Genomic DNA, 24,868 nt, shown 5'->3' with positions numbered 1-24,868 from the left:
CTGGAGTTAATCACAGAGTTGGCCTCAACACGTCTCATACCTTCAATTTGCAAAAGCGACTCGAGCACAAGGCAGCGGATAAACCAGGCGTCCCAGAATAGCCCTAATGCATAAAAGTGAATCAGATGCCTTCATAAGGACTTGTGGAGAGGATATCTCATGGCAGTTTCTGCGAAAGGGCTGCCACTGCTGTAAGGACGCCAGTTTGTTGTTTTTTGGAGTTTTTTTTTTTTTTTTTTGGGGGGGTGCCAAATAATTTTGACTCGGTTTTCCTCTGTCTGGTGTTCTTATTTGATTTTCTCTTCCATTCGTCATTTTTCCTTATTGCTGGAACTTTAATTTTCTCTTTATCTCGTAAGAATTTTTAAATGTTTCTTTTTATCAGAAATCCTTTCAATTCTTACAAACTGATTTGGAAACTCTTCAAATCTTTTATACTCAGTTGCAAATCATAAGGGTCACTTCTCTACAGATACGCAAGGATTGTAGTACCTATGAACAGAACGATACATCTCGATCCCAATATGGACTTGTATATGATGATTTTCGTTCCTTTGCTCTCTTATTTGAAAGAAAAACTGATTCATCACTAGTTTCAAGAAGCAGAAAGTCTAGTTTTTGCTTTATTTTCAAACGATCAGATCTAGATTTATTACCTGTCAGTTACATCTTTATAAAAATAAACTGGACAAAATTCTACAAAACTGCTTATAAAACAACTTGTATTGTTTCGAATATCAGCTGAGATACACCTGAGCGTCATAACCCAAACCATTTTTCTGAATTATTGTATTGTTAGAAAAAGTGAAACTATAGAATTTTTCAGAGAACGAATATTCAGAGCCGCCTGAGACGGCAACGCTTCACTTGCCAGATAAGTGACACGTTCGAATTATCTTTCCACATTTAATTTTTTTTTTTTTCGGCTCGTGGGTGGCCCTCTTCAGACTGAATATATTATCGCAAGGAGGCCAACCTCTAAATTAGTGTCATGGCCCGGCGCAAGCATCAGACAGTCTTTTAAACAAAGGATTCTAATTTACTATTAATTACACAAAAATTCCATGGATGAATGTCCCAGGCGACGATACTGGAGGTTTAGTCTTCTGTTTCGTAAAAGAAACGAAAAAGAACGTCACTAACTATACTCTGTTTTTTTTCCATCTGTCCATCCGCCTGTGGTGTTTGCGCATGGTAACACTACGTCCTGGGCTTTAAATAATATCCTATTTCGAATACTAACGGTGTAATTCGCAAATAGTAAATTATTAAAATACTTTTCAGTTGCAATTGTACACCAAGATATCCTTTTATTTACCTAAAATTTACACATAGCGTAACTATTTAAAGCCCGCGACGCAGTGTTACCATGCGCGACCACCACAGGCGGATGGACAGATGGAAAAAAACAGAGTATAAGCGATCATAGAAAGGAGGAGGAAGTGGAAAGAAATCTACCAATACTATTGAAAGAGGAATAAAGTGATAAAGTGATAAAGAGAGAAATGCAAGGGAAGAACAGCAAGCGTTATGAATTTCTGTTAGCAGAAGCAGAGTAGCAGTAGGTATAGCAGTAGTAGTACTAGCAGTAGTAGTAGTAGTAGCAGTAGTAGTACTAGTAGAAGCAGTATAGCAGTAGTAGTACTAGTAGTAGTAGTACTAGCAGTAGAAGTACTAGTAGTAGCAGTATAGCAGTAGTAGTACTAGTAGTAGCAGTAGTAGTAATAGTAGTAGTACTAGCAGTAGTAGTACTAGTAGTAGTACTAGCAGTAGTAGTACTAGTAGTAGTAGTACTAGCAGTAGTAGTACTAGTAGTAGTAGTACTAGCAGTAGTAGTACTAGTAGTAGCAGTATAGCAGTAGTAGTACTAGTAGTAGCAGTAAAAGCAAAATGAAGCGTGGCATTGTTGTTTTCATGATTCCCGCCAGCAGCAGTGGCATTAAAGGACTAAAATAGGATGCAGAAGAAGAGGAGAAGATAATACTAAAAAAGGATGCAGAAAAGAAGAAGAAGAAGAAGAAATCAGCAGGATTTTCTCGCGAGACAGCCTTAGTGCTTCTTTCCTCGGTCTCTCTTCAAGTGTTGAAATTCCTGGCATGAATAGTTCATTGTTTACCTGCATCGGAGGGTGGTGAGATCACGCAAGCTTCTTCTACAAGAAATTCTGGAGAATCGGAGAACAGGAGAGCGTCTCCAATTCATTAGACGAAAGGATTCCTCTTCTTTTTTTATGATGCAGAAGTCACTGAAGCGGACATCCTACTGTTTCACTGAACCCAGGCACATCTTAAATATCGAAAAGGGGTGAAATTGAAAAGTGAGGATCAGTTAAGAAGTCTGGGAAAACGGAAAAGGGAGAAAAAACCCAAAGCTAAGAAGCAGACAGCTAGAACCTGTCGCCAAACCGTGCAATCTGACGATTAAATATGAAGTGTTGGTTTGGAGGCTGATAAAAAAGAAAAAAAAATAGGTCGAAGTTTTTTCGACGGAATCGAGTTTTCTGTACAACCCATAATGCGGTGTGAGCCGCTGCTCATGAAACATTCAGTCACGGCCCGATGGTGGCCTGTCTTATAGCGTTGCCAGACGCACGATCATAGCTAACTTGACCTTAAATCAATTAAAAAGTATTGAGACTAGAGGGCTGCAATTTGGTATTTTTGATGATTGGAGGGTGGGTAATCAACATACCAATTTGCTGCCCTCTAGCTCAGTAGTTTTTAAGATCCGAGTGCGGACTGAAAAAAATGCGAACGGACAGACAAACAGCCATCTCTATGGTTTTCTTATACAGAAAACTAAACAAAGTTGGAGACTGGGCTAACCGAACGTGATCCCCGACCCTCACCTAAAAGCCCACATTGCCTAAGCGACACGAGATACTCGAAAACAACACGACTAATCAGCTAGATAAACAAACAAACATCTCCCATTTGGTAACAGGTCTAGTATTACATGTGTGCATAAAAACTCCTTCTCCCTCCCTCTGCAGAACAATAATTCAGAGGCATTAGTAAAGCATTACAGCTCGTGCAGGACCCCTAAAAGGTCGTCGCTCTGTCTGTTTCCCCCCGGAATCGACCTTCTTTACGGCCCTCTGTTTGCCTTTACGATCAAATGAAGATACCAAGGTTTACTTCGGTTTATGGCTTCCGTGGGGTTTATCCACGCTGATAGATGGCAGGCGAATGGGACAGTGTTGTTCAGTGCACAGACGTTTGACTTAATGAATGCCACTGGTCAGCACTGCGAGGAGTCCTTGATGAACGATGGCTAAGTTTCAAATTTATGCAGACATTTGTATTGATTAAAGCTACTTTCAAATTTATGCACGCGTTCCTAACATGAAAGCTACCATTCAAAGTTGAATAGATATTTTTATTAATAAAAGTACTGGTTCAAATTTGTGCAGACATTTTAGTTAATAGTAAAAAAAGTACCTTTCAGATATGTACAGTTATTGCAATACATGAAAGCCACTCTTCAAATGTGTACAGACGTTTTAAGCAATAAAAGCTAAGGCTTAAATCTATTCCGATGTTTTGATGTTTCAGTTAATGAAAGTTATCGTTCATCTTTATGAAAGTGTGTTAATTAAAGCTACTAATCAAAATTGGAAAAACAATTAATGAAAGCTACCGTTCAAATTTATAAAAAATAAATTTGGCAATTAAAGGCACTGTTAAAAATTGTGCGGACATTGTAATTAACGCGCGCTAAAAGGCTAAATTTGCACAAACGGTACAAAGTAAGGTCTAGAGACCTTTGTACAAACATTTGTGTTAAAAAAGAAATCTGTCGGCCAAATTAATACGAGAAAGAAGTTTGCTTTCTATTGATTCGAGGACGTTTCTCACAATAATCATAATAGGTGATAATATGTGCTACGTGACCTCATTACAGACGTTTACGGTGGAGAAATCGCAACTTCTCCGCTGACGCCGTTAAGCGGATCGTTTTTGGCGGTTTCCGGTGTGACTACCGGCTGCTGAAAACGTTATCGAGTTCTTTCTTCCATTTTGTTTAATCGTTTACATTATTAAAAGTTTTCTTTTAAACAAGGAGAGGGGATAGGGTGGGGTGGAGGCTCCCAGCACAGATAATTACTCGAAGACCAGATTTTTCTCGGTGGAAGATTGTGGGTTTGAAATGCAATGCGTTTAACTTCCTAGGAAGACCAAACACCGAAAGAAGAGAGAACATCTGTCATTACGGTTTATTATGGGTCTGTACTACGTATGTATATATGTATAAGCACGATCAGTATTTACGCATGTGTATAAATTACAGGCATATAGCGAAACCAGGCATTTCGCGAATTGCCTGAAATTTCAGCCAGATAACGTAATACACTTAGGAGCAAATGATCCCCCCAGGGGCTAGCACTAAACACGGCGAAACAGGGACTCACTGTCCGTGTATAGTACTAGCCCACTGGTGTCAAATGTATTTCGCCCTGGGGGATAAAATGTCCCAAAGTGCATTTTACTATCTGCCTGAACTCTCCGGCAGTTCGTGAAATGCCTGGTTTTGCTATCTGCCTGTAACTTATACACGGCAGGCGTATTACCTTTGATTTTTAGCGCTTGGATGCACGAAACAAAAGACAAGACTGAATTAGTCTTAGGTACTCCAGTGTGAAGGCCCCGTAGACGGGTTGCGCCGTCATTGCAAACTCATGCGGTTAGGCATTACTGAAGGTTCTTTGCAACGTCTTCGGTCCCTAGCTGCAACCCCCTTTCATTCCGTTTACTGTACCTCCATTCATATTCTATTTCTTCCATCTTATGTCCACCGTCTTTTAACAATTGATTCATAGTGCAACTGCGAGGTTTTCCTCCTGTTACACCTTTCAAACCTTGTCATTGTCAATTTCCGTTTCAGCGCTGAATGGCCTTAGTTGCCCCAGCGCTTTGCATGTATGCCTAATGTCTATAATTAATCAATAAACGTAATGCGAAGGGAAGTCATTCGGGTCTCGTGCAATGCTAATAAATGATTGCAGACCTCCGTCGAAGGTAGTATTTGTGAAGGGATATAACAGAATAATGAGCAAGGAAAGACAGCGAATAACGTGCAGATCTACAATTCACGTAAGAAAATAAAAAGAATACACCTCCAATACAGAGGATCGTCTCTCACCCTCTTCCGACCTCATACGAACGTGACAGGAAGCAATAACTATACAGCTTCGTTCTTTTTAGTACCAGCGAACAGATAGAGAGTAGCAAAGTAAGGAAGAAATAGCTCCTTGTTCTAGATATATTCTACATAATGGTAGTGCAGTGATGTGTTCAGATAATGGTTTCGTGGCATTATTTTTTCCACCCGGTTTTTATTATCATACCATTCATTTTCTCCGTAGGAACGGCATTGGTGAAGGTAATGGTTTTGTGATATAAATCATCTTTGCCCATTCTTTTACTATAGCATCTATTTCCCCTCTCTGGTTTCTGCGAGGACAATATAGCAGCAATGGATGATAACCTTTCTATAGAGATCCAGGGCTGCTTTTGTTGTTACGTTGGCGAACTTGCCAGAACGCCCACGAATTCCTTCTAAGGTTTCCTGGAAAACCATCCTCTAGGAATTTTCAGCCTATGGCAACTTCCGGTCTCCATAGATCTCGCCAGGCGTGAGCGCCATAATCCTCCGTTAGATGGCTGTGGGTTTGGAAGAGGGACATTAGCACCCATTTAGACGACAATGTTACAAACAGACCATGAGCAGTAATACTAGATGGACAATTAACTCCATTACCTACTCTTAACACCTACTTCTAATCTACGTCAACAACACGTGATTTTATTTCTCTTGGTTTTGCAATCCTCATCCATTGCTCAAAGCTAAGTTTCATTCAGTAAATATCAACTTTCTTTTTACAATGATTCCATTGCAGCCGATTTTGTATCAGAACAAGGTAGAAGAGGTGACAAAGCTTGTTCTGTATTAATACAGAAAATAATGTTTTTTGATCTATTTCATCGTGCTTTTGGGCCTTCAAATTCCAGCCTTTTCATCGTGAGACCGTGTAAGTCCAATGGCTCAGTCTAGAAATATTGATTACCCCGGAAGGGGACGGTAACTCGTCACACTAAATCATAGGCCATATTATTCTCTCTTCCTGACTGCACTTCTGTTTCCTTCTGAGAATAAGTAATTTCTTTTTAAGCAAACCCTGAAGGTTTCAGTGACCTACAGAGAAACGTACAGTATTAACTCATGTAGTCTTATGTCCGGATAAAGGATTAACCGCCCTAGTTTGTAAAGACACCACAAAGCATATGAAAATGACGCCACAAACCTTAAGCGCCCATTTCAAGCAACAAGTTGCGGTAACAGGTCATAATGTGGCCCTAAAGCATATAATAACTAAGGCTTTTGGATAAGAAAAATATTGAGTGTTGCAACACGTTACTCTTATTGATATAAGAATATCGTATTTAGTCGTGAAACAAAAAAAAACATTATCTGCTAGCTTTTACCCACTTTAAAATGTCGCAACTTCTCATCTTTGAGGGTTTCTGTGTCTCTTTCCACTTGGCCTTTCTTCGTAATGAACAGCTTATCAAGAGCTCATTTGGACGCCACATGACTTACTGGCGCCTAACATTTCCTCACCGACAAATTTTGTTTTTCTTTGTAATGGTGCCGGGGTCAAGACTACGGGATCCTTGGCATCTACATTCGTTCGTCTTCGCCAGATTTCTGAATGAATTGTCAACTTTCGTGAAATCCTTCTTAAAAGTACGAACGACTTGCTTCTTCGTGTATGTTTTCAAACATCTGGTAAAATGCTTCTACCTTCCTTGAAACTTGGCTAAATATGATGCGAAAAGAACACTTCGTTATTGATAAATTCCCAGTAAAATATTTCCCGAGATGTCGTCAGATATTCTCAGCAATTTAGTTTAATGAATCAATTTTGTTGATGGCTGTCTCATTTTGAAGTGTCCTCCGGCCAACGCGCATCAAATCAGGTTGATCGATGACTGCCTGATGTAATCCTAAACGTCCACGCCAAGGGATCTCTTTTGAGCCTCTTTCTATAAAGAGAAAGTTCGTTCGTGTCCTTTCATCCTGAGTAGTTTCCTTCGACACGTGCATTCAAAAGTGTAACTTACATTTGCTTTTCAGTTTTATGTAAAAAAAACTATTATGCCGGCTTTGTCTATCTGTCCGCACTTTTTCTGTCCGCCCTCAGATCTTAGACACTACTGAGGCTAGAGGGCTGCAAATTGGTATGTTAATCATCCACCCTCCAGTCATCAAACATACCAAATTGCTGCCCTCTAGCCTCGGTAGTTTTGTTTTTTATTAAAGGTTAAAGTTACCCATAATCGTGCGTCTGACAACAATATTGAACAGGCCATTGCCGGGTCGTGGCTGAAAGTTTCACGGGCGCGGACTCATACAGCATTATACACTACAGAAAACTCGATTGCTCCAAAGAAACTTCGGCGCATTTTTTACTTGTTTAAACATGGCAATGAAAATCATTTTCACAACCGCCAAAGAGGTTATGCTTTTGGTTCGGTAAGTTTGTCTTTGAGTTTCTGATTGTTGGCGAGATTACGGAAAACATTACACACAGACTTGAACGCACACTTGACTGAAGGTGGAACTCGATACTGGCAATAAGTTGTAACCGTTGGAAGTAGGGGCCTTCCATGGAAGGGGAGGGGGTGGATTGGGGCTTGGACTCCCCAGCCTTGGCATATAGATATGCGGTCTCCGATTCCCCTTTGGAATAATGGTAAAACTTGATAGATAGTATCATCAACCTACATCTTTATCAATAAGGGAAACGGACACACACGTATACAGACCACCACACAATATTATATAAATAAGATAATATATATACATCATATATATATATATATATATACATATATAATATTAATATATATATATATATATATATATAGTATATATATATATATGCACACACACACACACACACACACACATATATATATATATATATATATATATATATATATATATATATATATATATGTATATATATCTATATATATGTGTGTGTATAGTGTTGTACTTGATAACTATATATATGCATATGGGTATATATATATATATATATATATATATATATATATAGATACGTATATCTATACATGTGTATCTAGAGTGTTGTACTAGATAATTATAAAGCAAGGCATCCATGCTTAGGTAAGGTTGTAGACTTAGCAGCGTCCACCGAACAGGTGTTTACGCAGGTGTTAGACTGTAATTAATTACAGGATAGCAACCAACTCAACTGATGGCAATGATACGCGAAATATAAATTAGATTATCAGATATTATTACTATTGGTAAAAAAAAAAAAAAAACTCACGCAAAGAAGGAACGAAATGAGGCGTCGTGCCCATTAATGGTGCTTTTCTTCTTCATCTTGCTCTCACCTTCCTGTAGAATCATTCTAACGTCACTGAAACACCATCAAACATTATGCTTGCTTCTCACTTCCTGTTCTCAAAGTCTTCAGGGTTATAAACCCCTTTCACTAATTAGAATTCGTCTCTTCTCTTTACATCGCACACACACACACACACACACACACACACACACACACACACACACTACACACAAAACACACATATATATATATATAATATATATATATATATAAAGATGATGTATGTATATTAAAATTGATAGTAATATAGATATTATATATATATATCTATATATAAATATATATATATATTAATTAAATTTCAACATACAACAACAACCACAATCACACACACAACCACAACACACACACACACACACACACAAATATATATATATACATATATTAAATACCATATATATTAACTTATCACATACACAAGTGCTCTGCGCATTGCTACAATTACTAAAAGGACTTCCTTCAAACTAGATGGTATCTAGATTGAATGAGGTCCTTTTAGTAGCACACACATATACACATATATATATATGCATATATATGTGTGTGTGTGTGTATAAATTTTATATTGCATGTATATATATATATGTATATCATATCTTATATTTATACTTATATACTTTACTCATGAGAGAGAGAGAGAGAGAGAGAGAGAGAGAGAGAGAGAGAGATTTATCATAAAGCCAGAATGCCGGTTCCTAGCGATCAGAATGAGTAAAAGTGTCCGTATGCTAATTCGCATCTCCCAGAAGTTCCGCTCCTTGCAGAGTGAGGAGGCAAAGTTTGAAGTTATGATCGCATCAGGATTTTGCAAAAGAGCCAATGGAAGTCTCCAAGCACATCGAGCCGACCTCATTCTGCCACGCTAAATCGTGTGGGAAATGTGTTCTTTGCAGGAGTCGTGTTCGTTAGTACTATCGTAACAATTAAAAGTAAAAGTTAATGTACCGCACGTATGCTCCGAAGCGTTAGAATTGCCAGGAAATCGCCCACAGATCAGTTTCAAAACACGGGAGTAGATCAGATGATCACTGACTTGAAAAGTAAATGGATGGGGGAATATGGTGAGTGACTGAGAGTGCTAGTAACTGGTGGTAGCGTGATGCTGTTAGCAGCCTGTTGAGTCATCAGAGGGAGCCGCGCAGATGTTGATGGGAGGACGAATTCCTCCGTTTATATATTGCACGATTGCATCTTGAAATCACCGGCGGATGTGAACCCCTTTTCCCAGGATGCATTCCTCGCTCAATATCAATACTTGGAAAAGCCACTTTAGCAAAAGCATCACAGCAGCCGTTACTTTTGTTTGAAGCCGATCTCATCAGTTCTTGTTACTACACAAAGTGTCCTTGTTCCGATGCAGTCAGTTCTTCCATATGCGGAGGACGCATATTTACGTGATCCCATTTAAAAGTCAAGGGTGAAGTTCGAGTCAAAAGAATTTTCCTTTTTGCAAGGGTACACTGAAGTCTCATCAGCAGAGTTGATCCTTCTTACTTGAATCATAACATTCCCTTCTGCTCTGCTTGCAGACTAGGACCATCTGAGTATCAAGACTAGGTCGAAAATGTTTCCTGTCCATGAATCCAGAACTCTCCCTCCCTCCTTGCCTCAAGAGCTTCTTGATTGTGAAATCTGTGACATTCTGTTTACATGATCAGGCCATCTTAACGCAATCTGGTTGGTCTCTTAATCTGTGACAATATTTCTTTGAGAATGTATTTCTCACAATCTCTATTATTCCTGTTCAGCAGTTCTGTAGGTTAAGCATGTCATCAGCCTCTGGCTTTGGTTTTCAAGTTCATGCGGCAGTGCAACTTCACTTCCATACAGAAAACCTGCTTTAGTAACACTTAATGATTACAAAGTCTAAATTTTGCATGACTCGGTACTTCTATCTACTCGTGTACTAGTCCCATTCGTCCCTCATCAGCAACATTTACTATTATTTGTTAGTCTTCTTGCATTATACATTTACTTTACAATGCACTTCGGGAATTACGATAGCCCCATCCAGATTTAATGCTTTTGATAAAGTTGTCAATACTAAAGAAAGGAAAGGAAAGAAAAAAAAAAAAGGGAAATGGGAAAGCAATTAAATGTTTTATAGACAGTATTTAGTCAACAAAGGCGTAAATCCTAAGTACTAAGTAGTTAGTCGTCCAATGACTTCTCGGACTTCTTCAGTGAACAAATGAATATTTGTGGAGAATTTCGAAAAGAAATGAGAGAGAGAGAGAGAGAGAGAGAGAGAGAGAGAGAGAGAGAGAGAGAGAGAGAGAGAGAGAGAGAGAGAGAGAGAGAGAGAGAGATCCACATTGGAACCAATATAACTGCTTGTTGACATTCCTCAGTTTACAAGTGGGATGTCAGAAAAGGCTGGCGTAATCCACATGATGTGTTTCTCAATGGATTCAGACTTAGTGTTAAAATAAAATCGCGCTACAGTGTTTTAAAAACTCTAAGTTTTCTTTTCGTTTCTCTTTCAGGGACTGACGCGACGCCCTGGGAAGGTGGGATCGAGGTCCTTGCGAGATCAAAGGTTGAACAAGGTAAGCCTTCGATAAGTCGTGTAAGAATGTCAACCAATTCTTTCAGCTTTCTGGTGGCATATATATATATATATATATATATATATATATATATATATATATACAATATAAAATACATGTAATTCTGTTATATCAATCATTCGCTCAAAGCAAATGTATTACAAATATGCCACCAGAAAGCTGAAAGAATTAGTGGACTTTCTGAGACGACTGTGTACACACACACACACACACACACACACACACACACACACACACACACACACGCACACACACACACACACACACACATATATATATATATATATATATATATATATATATATATATATATATATATATATACATGTATTGAGAGAGAGAGAGAGATAGAAGGCCTATTGTTAGGCATGAGAAAGAAGGACGGGATCATAAATCTTTTTCGTTTTTACAGCTGCGGTTATTGTATTTTTGTCTTCTCCGTTTTCATCAATGTTCACTGATACCATTATGATTTTTCCTTCTAATTTCTTCTCCTTAATTCATATATAATTGTTTATCATTTAAATTTTTTCTTCTTTAATCACACATAATTGTTTATCTTCTCAAATTGCGTCGCTGCCGATTGCTTCTTTTATTATTATAATTATCGAATGTTCATTGCTTGTCCATTTATCCATGACTCCCTCTTCCTTCTTTCTTTCTCGGGCGAGAAAAGGGCATGATCTCATTTACCTGTAACGCGTGTGGGCACCGGGCTCAGAAATAATCTCCGTTTCCCCCCTGCCCCACCTCTCCCGTTTCACGGGCACCGCCCATTCCCATGCCCAGTCCCATCGGCAACGCACCTCTCAGACAAATGAATAGAAAATGGAATTTAGCCTAAAAAGCCAAGCGCTGGGACCTATAGCGTCATTCAGCGCTGAAAGGGAAATTGACAGCAAGGAGGTTTGAAAGGTGGAACAGGAGGAAACAATTGTTAAGAGAGGGTGGAGTCAGATGAAAGAAAGAGAATATGAATGGAGGTACAGTCAAAGGAATGAAAGGGGGTTGCAGCTAGGGGCCGAAAGGAAGCTGCAGAGACCCTTCAGTAATGCACACACTCGGTAAAATGAATTCCTTTCTTCAATTTACAAATACAGAAGACGCGTCATGCAAATGGACCTCTTATCAACACATTCCCCATCATGACGGGGCCTTAGGTGTTATCGGTCGCCTCATTGGGAACCAGTTTGGCCAGGTGTGTTGTACCGTGCATACGCTTTCGGCTAAACAGCATAAAAAAAAATCAATAAAAAAGTTAACAAGGCAATGGATAAAAAGTGGTTCTGGAAGCCATCAGTTACTGTACAGCTGATGCTGCGAGGTAGCTTGGGGCTCTTCATATCCATTTTTAGCAGTGATACAATCTTGCATTTTTCCTGCAATTCGCGTTTCTCACACACGTGTATATCGTCTGCTTTTCAATACGTCGGTCCGGTATGATCCTCACAAATACTACCGTTCGTTTAATTTGATACACACACACACGCACACACACACGCACGCACACACACACACACACTTACACACACACACACACACATATATATATATATATATATATATATATATATATATATATATATACATATGACTGGTAAAAATGTTCAGTTACAACAGCATTCCATTTAATAAAAGAAGCCCATAAAAACGCCAAAATATAGAAAGTACTATATTTCAGAGACTGCTGTCTCTTTCTCTTCAGGTACAGGTAATGAAGAGAGAGACAGCAGTCTGTGAAATATAGTACCTACTTTCTATATTTTGGCGTTTTTATGGGCGCCTTTTATTAGATATATAGGTGTGTGTGTGTGCGTATTTATGTGCACACCTACTCACGCACAAACACACACAATTCAGTCTACTCTCGGATTTGTGTACGATGATATTACACATTACATCAGGAGCCTAGCAGAAGGAATGGCCGGCACCAGGAGTTCAAGGTCGAACAAAAGCCTTCACTCTGAAACCGGCCTCGCCTGCCTGCATAATCTGCTGTGGCCATATCAAGGTCGCTTCATCTCCCCAAGGTCTCCAGCGGAGGAGCGGTTGAAACCTGATATCAGCAGGCGGGAAACTAAAATTCTAATCAGATTTTGACGATATCATTTTCCATCTTTTCGGTTCCGTGTCGGGTTCAGCGCCTCCTACCAAGATGGCAATCCTGTCACGCTGGTTCCAACCAAGGAGGTGGAATAAATCTAACCCACATTGGTGCCAACCCCCGGAATAAAGAGGAGGGTTCAGGGATCTTACAGACCCAAGGACTCTGATGCTAGTGGCAATGGCTCTCAATGGGGATCGAGGAGCCATCGGGGATGGGGGCGGGGGGGACCGGATGGTCTATTTCCATGGAAATTATCCGCTTACGGAGGTAAGTTCACTTCGGGTGCTCGTGGCAACTATTTCTTTGTGACTAGCATTAAGAGAGAGAGAGAGAGAGAGAGAGAGAGAGAGAGAGAGAGAGAGACTTACTTGATCGGCAATTTAATTTTTTTTTATTCTAACCCGTCCTTATTTTGATTAGGGAAGACGGGAGTGCGACTGAAACGTTAAGTATACGTACTATTATTAGTATCATTATTATTATTGTTAGAAGTAGTAGTAGTAGTAGTAGTAGTAGTAGTAGTTCAAATCCCGTAAACATATCAACGTATCGCTTTACGCGTAACCTTTCTAATAAGACTAAGTGCTCCTAAAAACTCACAAAATATAGTGAGGCGACAACACATTTTATTCATATCATCATCAAAGTCTCCCATAAAAAAATCAACAACATTTATATCAAATTTCGGCAGCTCGTGAAGTCACTCTTCAAGCGATAATGTTATGTGAAGGAGAGACGGGTTCATCACCCAATAATTATTCCAAGATTATACGCTTCACGGTCGAACAACAATAATGTCATACAATTTTGGGGCGAAGTTGCTCCTGGGCGGCTGCGGGAAGCGCCAAGTAATCACAGCCTTTGGCACAACAAAAAATAATGATAGCTACTCAGAGTTAAATCTGAGGGCTTCGGCCATTTTGTGCCGATTCCTATCCGATTCGACGATATATCTTGCTCTCCAAATAGTAGCTGTATTTATATTGACACCATGAGAATAAAGAGATGGAACTCACTGAATTATCGAAAATTTTTATGAATCTGCGATCAAAGATAAGCAGTTTCCGATTGCATGGACTTCATGTTATATATACATACATACACAACACACACCACACACAACACACACATATATATATTATAAATATATATAATTATATATATATATATATATATTATATATATAGTTATATTATATATATGATATATATATATATATATATATATTATATATATATATATATAGATATATATATATATATAAATAGAAATTGTAATAGCCACAAAGCCCTTTTAACTTCTTATATATTATATATAATATTGTAGTGCTCTGACATCATAGCTCGAGCTTACCGAGTCTATAGATCTATTCTAATCGTCAATAAAGCTGTACATTTCTGTTTTTTGCAAGAGAGGAGAGAGAGAGAGAGAGAGAGAGAGAGAGAGAGACGAGAGAGAGAGAGAGAGAGAGAGAGCATGACGGCCTATTGACGAAATACGAAAGGAACAAACAAAACGGAATGTCTTTATATTTGTGCTTTCTTATGTAAGCAAATCACAAGAAGATGAGTTGCATAAACCCCACTAGTCTTCATCACCCATCCTCTCAAGGGCCAATTCTTGTCTGCAGTCACATTTTTCCTCTTGGCTCTTCGGTAACATTATTAGGAGTGGAATACTTCAAGTATTATTTTGTTGTTGTTTGGCTTTCGTTTTATTAGACGTGAAGGACGCACTCTGCGCTTCTTTTTCTTTTGTCACTGTGAAACCGTGCGTTTATACCTTGTCACTGTCGATTCTTCAAGTGTCTGCGTTTACACGCATACAACAAATATATATATATATATATATATATATATATATATATATATATATATATATATATATCGTATATACGTATATCACATACATACGAGTATATACCCGATGCGTCTACCACTATACAAGACGCCTACCCAAAAAGAAAATTCGGAAATGAAAGAAAAGTGATTCCACCAAGAAACGAAATGTATAATTATATAATTAACCGTCCTTGAGACATTCTCCCATACTTATTATACTGGAAGCCATGTCCTCCTTCACCCCTCCAGCCCCACTCCCCCTCCCCCCCATTTCCTGTGTACTTCTTAATGACACCCCAGCCAAACGTACATAGAAACCCCCTTCCAGCCGCGGGCGTTCGTCGTATGTCCTTTATACCGAGACAGAGGTTAATAACCTTAAAGTAGTGGATTATTAGTCAGTAATGGTACTGGAAATAGAATATTATTTAGGCCAAAGGCCAAGCACTATGAGGTCATTCAGCGCTGGAATGGAAATTGAGAGTAGGTCGGTTTGAAAGGTGTAACAGGAGAATAAGAAGGAAGAAAGAGAATACCAACGGAGGTACAGTAAAAGGAATGAAAGATATTGCAGCTAGGGGCCGAAAGGACGCTGCAAAGGACCTTTAGTAATGCCTACAGTGCACCCCGTGAGGTGCACTGACGGCACTACCCCGCTACGATGAGCAACGAGCTGTTGATAAACTCTACTGAATCAAAGGCAATGTGTATCTATGTATCTTGTCTGTGTAACAACGTTAGCCTCAAGTAATGAACTCTCCGTAAGTAGTTCATGTACGCACTTGAAGATACTCTAGTGAAGTCAGATTTGTGGGACGGGACCAGCAAACTAGACCTATTCTCACATTACCGTTATTTTTGCCGGAATGAACACGCCCGTATTTTAATCATTAGAATTCAGTGCTAATTATGTTACTACCAACCTATATTTAATTTTCTATACTGTATCTTACTCATTACAATTCAGTGCTAATTATGTTACTACCAACTTATATTTAATTATCTATACTGTATCTCACTCATAATCCATTTACATCATCTTTCTCCCTCTCTTAAACTACGCGGGAATTGGCTTTATCAGTATCATTTTCATTTAATAAATTGCTCAAATCGACTGAAAAAATTACCTTGTCAAAAGCCACCGGGCTTTTTGAAGCAATATTAAGAGCAATTGTGTCATTTTTATGGACTACATAAAATATAGACGTTCATGGCAGGCTCTGCACAGCAACATCACAACGATACATATTGGTCTTCCAGATATGATGATATTCCGTCCCATTTTGTACGGGATCACGTGCTTTCTTCATATAAATTCCTTCCTTCTAAAACTTTGCCCACACAATCTTAGACTAAATGCACTTCAAAACTGATCCAGACATCGCCCCTGTCTCCAAAATTCAGGAAGTCTCAAAAGCGCACCTTTCGTGTCCAGAATATCTGTATATGTTACACCACACATCATCATCATCTCTGTCTTCCAAGCTTGGTTCATGTTATGCATGTTTTAATATTTATTGGTAGCATATCAATAATGTTAACAGAAGTAACAAAAAGCTAAACAATTCCACTTACTCAATATTAAGGCTATATTGGGAGTTTGTTATTCCGTTATTGCTTCAAGAAAATTTGAATATATAATGTATAGGCCAAAGCCCAAGCACTGAACCTGTGAGGTGATTCTCCGTTGAAACGGAAATTGACAACAAAAGATTTGAAAGGTGTAACAGGAGGAAAACCTCGCAGTTGCACTCTGACTCAATTGTTAGGAGAGGATGGAAAGTAAGATGGAATAAAGAGAATATGAAAGGAGGTACAGTATAAGAAACGAAAAGGGTTTGCAGCTAGGGACCGAAGGCGGGCTGCAAACGAACGTTCATTAACGCCTACAGTGCACCGCACAAGGTGCAATGAAGGCACTAATCTGCTTTATGACCTTGTTTGTCTGTCTTACGGTCTATATCTTGAGGAATTCCTTTTCAATCGTGCTACAGCGCGTGATATTTAAGGTCCGCAACAGCAACAAGCAATAAGGCCGAACAACGAACACGGTCGTTCCGCTGGTTCCTCCTTTACATCCTTCGGGAACAGTTTGTGACTGCTGCTGTCAGTCTCAAACGAGCAGGATTATTTATGGGTCACTTCCTCTCTCGATGGATTCAGATTTAATAGACGGTCTCTCTCGTCGCAGCCGGGTGTGTTATACTCTTATTGTCCTACGCCATCGCCCTCAAGCAAGCGCGCTTCCTACTGCCTTCTGGTGTCCCGCCATCAAAAGTCTGCCGAGGAGTCTACGTTTTGTGTACTGTATTAGTGCAGATTTTGGGTCAATCCCCATCGACGATGTGATGTCACAAAAGAGCAACGGTTATACACGGCTTCTATTGCCAATGATGTTGGCTACTTGGTTCGAAACGCATCGTATGTGTATGCATATCATTATGCATGCACGTAGTATATGTGAACACGCTCAAAATGTGGTTAGTAATGTCTATTGTCGAGCAACATTTTGTGTCTACTGCACGACGATAAGAAACTGGTTCTTCCATCGTCGCTTTTAGAAAAGAACCATTTTCCTGCTTATTATTGCCACTGCATTACCAACACATATTGAACGATTTCGCATACATACGCATGCATAATGATGATATAAATGTACATAGGGGCTCTTTAGATGCATGAATGCACATTTCACAGTGTCGTGGGCCAGTTTATGTAAGAATGTAGCCGACGGATTCAACGTGCATTTCTAGGGGGAATCTGGGGCTACTTTCAATTCCTCTATGTACACGATAAGAGACAGAAATATCTTTCGAACTGTTACACCAAGATCGTACTGACTATCATGATGCAGCAATGAGAACCGAAAGAAATTTCATCAACTAGTATTTTTGCAGCTTGTGCTGTCAGATGCTGCGCCAGTAGTCTCAGCAATATTTAAAAAAAAGAGACACCAAGAGGGCCTATTGCAACGTCTCCGAAAATTCTCTGTACGCCGTTATTCCAAGAAGGAGGAGGAGTGAAAAATAAAAAAAAATAAAATAACAAGACCGAAACAGTTGGTGCGGCAACAAATCTCCATTGGCGTCAGTTTGGTCCCATTTGTTCTTTTCAAGTTCTATTAGCATCCCTTAAGAGGGCGATACCCAGCGTGCCTGACGTGGGGTTGGCACTGTTATCTCCGTCGGGAGTGTCGCCTGTCCCAGGAGGTCCTACAGATCCCAGGGGATCTATCCTGGGAAGCCCCCAAACACACACACACACACTATGTCCTTCTTGTTTGCATGATTAATAGATGACATAAAACATCACTGGCGCGCTTGCTTCAGTTGTAGTGTTACGTCTCGTCCATAGCTAAGGTTTTAGTCAGGGCAGAAGAACTGACAGATCTACGACCAAGACAATTCTCCTCCGAGGTCAGGACCAAGTGAAAAATTAGGAATAAAGTTTTTTTTTTTTTTTTTTTTTTTTTTTTTTTTTTTTTTTGTGCAACAAGGCATGAACTGCTACGGGGGCCGATGGACTGTGAAAAATTGTGAGAAACAACGAGGCACTCCCGCTTTGAAATTACGGAAATTCACGAACGCCCTCAATTCACGCAGGTTAACAATAACAAAGTACTACCTTGTTGAAGTTTTGTTAACCACTTGGAACTACTAAAGACATAATCTAATTTAAATGCTAATATTTTGCGGATAATCATTCTAATGTTAAATAAAAAAATCTTCATCTATGTAAATATCTATATATATTACATATATATTATCATTGTTATTACATTATTTTTTCGGTAAATGATACCTATTCATATGGAACAAGCACACCAAAGGCGCCATTGACTTGAAATTCAAGCTTCCAAAGGATGTCGGTTTCAACCTCCCACCGCAGCTGATCATGATACAGAACTAGTGATTTTTCATCGCCTTGGGAGAGGACGCGAACCCGTGACCCCACGATATCGGGGCGGCATGCCACGACACTAACGACCATACCAGCGGACCAGTGTTATAAGTTAAGTATACACCTTAAGTTTTACTAGAGCCACTGAGTCTGATTAACAGCTCTCCTTAAGGGCTGGCCCGAACGATTAGATATTTTTACGTGGCTAGGAAACTAAATTGGTCACCTACCAACGGGACCTACAGCTTATTGTGGGATCCGAACTACATTATATCGAGAAATTAATTTATATCGCCGGAAATAATTTACCTCTTATCCCGCGTTGGCCGAGCCGAGAATCGAACTTAGGACCACCGGATTGGTAGCCGAGCGCGAAAACCACTCGTCCAACGAGGAAATGACCAGTTGTTATAATTATAATGTATGTATATATATGTATATATATATATATATATATATATATATATAGTTATGTGTGTGTGTGTTGTATTACTTACGACGTTTAAATTACTCCAGAATCAAGATGAAATTTATTTAATCTAAGGAGCATCGATCGTGCTTTCATCACACCCTGAAGATTTCGAAAGAGAACTTCGGGTGTTCAGAAAGCAGCGCCCAGCCCTCGAACTGCCGTCGACAGCGAGCAGTTCCAAGAAAGGGCTCTGATTGCCGCCGGCGGTGTCATTCGCTTTTATTGTGATAAAACGTCTGTCCATCAAGAGGAATCTCTTTGCAGCAGCCTCCGGGAGGGAGGTTATGCAATGCAATCATAAGTACCTGAAGATAATGTCATGTATAAACGGCAGGAAAACGCCTCATAATTCTATTCTTAGTTTTCTGACAAAGCAAACTATTGAGTTGGCTTTGTCTGTCCGTCCGCCCCCAGATCTTCAAAACTACTGAGGCTAGAGGGCTGCAAGTTGGTATGTTGATCATCCACCATCCAATCATCAAACATACTAAATTGCAGCCCTCTAGCCTTAATAGTTTTATTTCATTTATGGTTCAATTTAACCATAATCGTGCGCTGGCAACGCTATACGACAGGCTGAATGTTTCACGGGCCGCCGTTCATACAGCATTATACCGAGGCCACCGAAAGGTAGATCTATTTTCGGTGGCCTCGATTGTACGATGTACAGAAAACTCGATTGAGCCGACGAAACTTGGGAGCATTTTTACTTGTCTCTGTTTATGTTTGCTCATTTATATGTGACTTTCATCCGTCTTCTTCTTCCCTTTCATAAACACTAAATCTAGGCTGACGCTCTTCTTTTGTCACGACGGAGTCTGACCTCATAAATCAAATATACGCTCGTGAAAAATATGAGCTCTGTCATTCCAATGTCACAATTTCTTTCTAAATGACAGTTGCTATTTCTTCATATTGCCCTTTTCAGGATACATTAGAATACTGCTGTCACTTCTGGAGAGCTTCGGTTATATTATCAATTTCAGGCGGCTGCTCTAATCAGACCATACTGTGGCCCTTCTCTAAGCCTTGCGAGGACTACCATGCCACCACGTCCCACTTTTACTCTGTGGAAACCAGTAACCCCCAGATTTCACAGTAGTGGCTCTTCATTTCCCTCTCCACTAAACTCCCTTTTTTCCTAATTCCCACGGCCTTCTCCCTTTCAAATGGTAGGCCCCTTTCTTTCTTTACCATCAACTCTAACTCCTTCACATGGAAACTCGTGCCTGAGATATGAAGTATCGTTAATTTCCTAGACTGTTGCTCGTCCAACGTTCCAAAACCCTAAGAGCACTAATTATGAAATCTTTTCGTCACACTCGCATGATCTTTGTAAATATGTAAGCCAACAAACAGAGAACTCTTGGCTTCTTAGTTCCCTAATGCTTTAGGTTACCATTTGCACTGAAAACCTTTCATCCCAATTTAAGAATAAAATTAGGACATATTTTCCCCTTAGGCCAAGATTCGAACCGGGGTTGGGAGCTCTATTGTACGCAAATTGATATGCCTGACATCACTTTTTTTTAGAACAAGGATTGGTCCGTCTCAATTAGTCTATCTGAATTTGGCATCCAACATTTACACTGTACACATAACCCTCACTTTCACATAAAATGAGATTTTTTGGTGTTCATACGTATGTTCATAATACTGCTATGTATGTGTCAAATTGAGAAAGACTTGAATGGAAATATTTCCCCTCTTGCTCTATGACAAGGAAGAAGGATAACATATATATATATATATATATATATTATATATATATATATATATATATATATATATATATAGTATAATAAAATGGGCCCATTAAAACGTCAAAATATAGAAAGTAAGTACTATATTTCACAGACTGAAGTCTTTGAAACATAGAACTTTCTGTCTAAATTTTGGCGTTTTTGTTGGGCTCCTTTTATTAGATGGAATTATGTTGAAACAGAACAATTTTACCACGGTCATTCATATATATATATATATATATATATATATATATATATATATATATAAACGTGAATAGAATATGGCTACCCCTCCTTCGTTTCTGATACCTGTTATTCTTCTTCTTACACTGTTATTAACGTTCATTCTCGTTCCCTCCGCACATTCCAACATCGTCGAGTCCCGCCTCTCCCGATCTACATTCAGGTGTTGACTTCCCCGAGGTCTTCAAGCTAAATATTTACTGGAGGTTTGCCTTAGAAAATTAAAAGGCAAATCAGTCTCCGAAAGGTCAATGGAGTCAGATTGACTGCCGTTCTGAGAACAGCTTCGTGGGGAAAAGATGACTAATATTATCTTTCAATTCTTCTCAGCGTCTTTTTTTTTTAATGGTAAACACAACCGAGAAAGATCAATATGACTCCTTAAGTATTTCCTCTGCCAGTGCAAGGAAGTTGTGTGTTGGTGGATTGCTCTCCTTTAGAGACGAGTTGTACAGCTAAAAAAAAAAAAAAAAAAAGCAGGTTAAATGATTAGGAGAATTCAGATGGCAGATTTTTCCATGTGGAGGTTGTGGGTGGTATGCCAGACTAACGTAACATTAACTCTCAAGCTCGTGACTTCCACCATACTGTACGTGAGGGAATGTGTATCCTTAGGGTACAGTATTCTCCACAACCTCAGTTAGGAAAGTGACATGCTCACTCCTCAGTAATTGTTCTAGTCTTGTCGACGTTGTAACATAAACATCGTTAGAAATTAAGCCGAAAGTGTTTTTGCTCAATTACATATTCACTGCAATATTGAATTTACTAATTAAAAATTCCATGACCACAAAGATAAAGTGAACACATATTTTCAATGCCCACGATGATTTGTCTAGGCGATGGTAACCTAAAAAAAAAAAAATGTAGTAACATTATATTAAAACTGCAATATATTATTTTCTGGAGCTGGACAAACCATGAAAAGGTCAAACGGGATAGGGTCGGCTAAAGGTAGCCACGATCAATCAAGCATATATTACTGTAAATATTTACGTTGATTTTTTTTTTACATATTCAGTTTGAAGGTAAAGACCTAAGCTCTCTGTCAAATTTCTGGTTTTATCGTCTTCTGTTTTTCCATCTTCGACTTCAGAATTAAAAGTAAAAGAAAACTGTTCACCCATAAACTCTGAAGATAAAATTAGATTTTCTTTAATTTATATAACTATATATTATATATTATATATATAATATATATATATATAATATATATATATACGTATATATAATGATTATATAATATATATGTATATAAATATAATATATTATTATATATATAATATATATACATATATATAATATAATGTATATATATATATATTATATATATATATATATATATATATATATATATATATATATATATAAATATATATTTATATATATATATATATATATATATATATATATATATTATAACTATATTATATTAATTTATATATATATATATTATATATATATAATATATATATATATACATATATATATATAACTATATATATAGATATATATTACACACACACTATCTATATATATTCACAGGCACACACACACACACACACACACACATTATATATATATATATATATATATACATATATATATTCACAGGCACACACATATATATGTATAATACATATATATGTATACATATATATATATATATATATATATATATATATATACATATATATAATAGTTTTAGCCGACGATATACATCACTTTCAACGCACAAAAAGCGAGATGTGTTCTGAGGTATTTCAGACATCCAGAGAAACTTGAACTATGAGCGAACTCTACACATCCGTTTTATGAAGTGACCAAGAAAGGCAAGGCTATACTCAGACAGGAGTGGCCACAGACTTGAAAAACGACTCGAAAAATCATTCACATAACAGAAGGAACGCTGATATTCCCATTTACGAAATGGAAGACTGTGTAACACTGATCAAACCGGCAGACATCGTTGCCAATTTAGTGGAGCTTCACACATACGCCGATGCATTTACAAACTGTTTCCATGAATTTTAGTGGTCATAGTAATGCAATAATAATAAAATTGCTCTGATATGTATGTATAATACAAACAGATACGCTAAGTTCACTTATTTCCCCGGTTTTGTGTAAGTCTTACACCCAGTTTGGAGGGTAAACACATACCAATTGGCAACACTGCTGTCGGACCGTCGAATTGCGCAATTCTTCACAGAAATTAATATAGCATTTTACCCAAAGGCTAAGCTCTGGGACCTATGAGGCAATTCAGTACTGAAAGGAAAAATATGAGTAGAAAGGTGTTACAGGAGGAAAACCTCGCAGTTGCACTATGAAACAATTGTTACGAGACGGGTGGGGGGCGGGAGGAGGCAGATGGAGGAAAGCTAATACGAACGGAGGTACAGTAAAAAGGACGAAAGGTGCTGCAGCTAGGGGCCGAAGGGAAGCTGCAGAGAACCTTAAGTAATGCCTACAGGGCACCGCATGAGGCGCACTGACGTCACTAAAACCCCCTATGGGAATCACTAGGTCTAACGGGCACCATGACATGTCACCAAAAAGCTTTAAGAACAATGCAGAGAGTATTCTACCAAGGAAAATGAGAGCGCATCGAAATGAATCTTCGTTGTAAACACACTGGGGGTCACTTATCAGGATCGGCGTCTGCGATAAAAGGCAATTAGGTACCGTCCTATGTAAAGAACCTCTCTGGTCAACAGAACGCAACTACATGCAATAACGGACACGTCTACTGGAAGTCTGACAGAACTGCTCAAATAATAGAACATGGTTACGATAATAAATAATAAAAAAACATACATATATGAATATTGTTATCAGTACATTCAAATTCTCCACCATTGGTCCCTGTTTACATGGAAAACACGAGGGAGCAATGGAAACGCAATGGATTCTCAGCTGAATAACTACTCGACCAATCCTATGTTTGCCATGACTATACAAAGGCAGCTTAATATATTCGCATCACTAACAAATGAATTCCGAGGAGCCTCACCTGTGGAATCCTAATTAAGGGGAAGCCTCCGTGTGGTCCTTTTCATTCTCCTTCCCACTTGCACTATGTAGCCAGCAAGTTGTACCATCTTTGCGTTTCTCAACTAGAATCTCAAGTACTTGTTGACTCGTGATTCTTCTGGCTTTGCTTCGCGTGCTCTCCATTGATATTCGGGGCTTGGTCACACTCTTCGGCTCGGGTATTGCTTATGGCGGCTCCTTGTTTTTCGCCAGACCTCTCACTGGCAGGCACAGAACTACTTTACCTTTGTCTCGAAGTCAGAACGGCATATGCTTCACTCGTGTTTTCCTCTTATGAATGATCCTCGTGCCACTTTTGATGATGCACGGTAATGTTTCTCAGTATGTAATGTCAACTGACACTGCGACCGAGGTCTGCTGGTTGGGAAAACAGATTTCGTGATAATACACTTTCCTAAGAAAACAGGACAAGATAGAGAATGTCTCTAACACTGACGATAGAGCTTTTACATTTCATGCCAAGAGGGCAATTTAAAGAAAAACGAGGCGC

At 38.7% G+C, this 24,868-nt stretch overlaps 1 protein-coding gene and 1 long non-coding RNA gene across 2 annotated transcripts in view; one reads left to right on the top strand and one right to left on the bottom strand.

Annotated features, from left to right (window-relative positions):
• The window catches only part of LOC135211146 (uncharacterized), a 152,399-nt gene that overhangs the window by 51,412 nt on the left and 76,119 nt on the right, over positions 1-24,868 (bottom strand). The window lies entirely within an intron of this gene.
• Positions 1-24,868, top strand: part of LOC135211144 (sodium-coupled monocarboxylate transporter 2-like) — a 121,838-nt gene that overhangs the window by 45,695 nt on the left and 51,275 nt on the right. The window contains exon 2 of the mRNA XM_064244303.1: positions 10,930-10,992. The gene's annotated coding sequence lies outside the window, so the exon portion shown is untranslated. The remainder of the gene's footprint in view (positions 1-10,929; positions 10,993-24,868) is intronic.

This window comes from Macrobrachium nipponense, chromosome 4, assembly GCF_015104395.2.
Source record: "Macrobrachium nipponense isolate FS-2020 chromosome 4, ASM1510439v2, whole genome shotgun sequence".
In the NCBI taxonomy this organism is placed as follows: domain Eukaryota; kingdom Metazoa; phylum Arthropoda; class Malacostraca; order Decapoda; family Palaemonidae; genus Macrobrachium; species Macrobrachium nipponense.
Note: the sequence above shows the minus strand (reverse complement) of the source record. Positions and strands in the feature narration are given on the sequence as shown.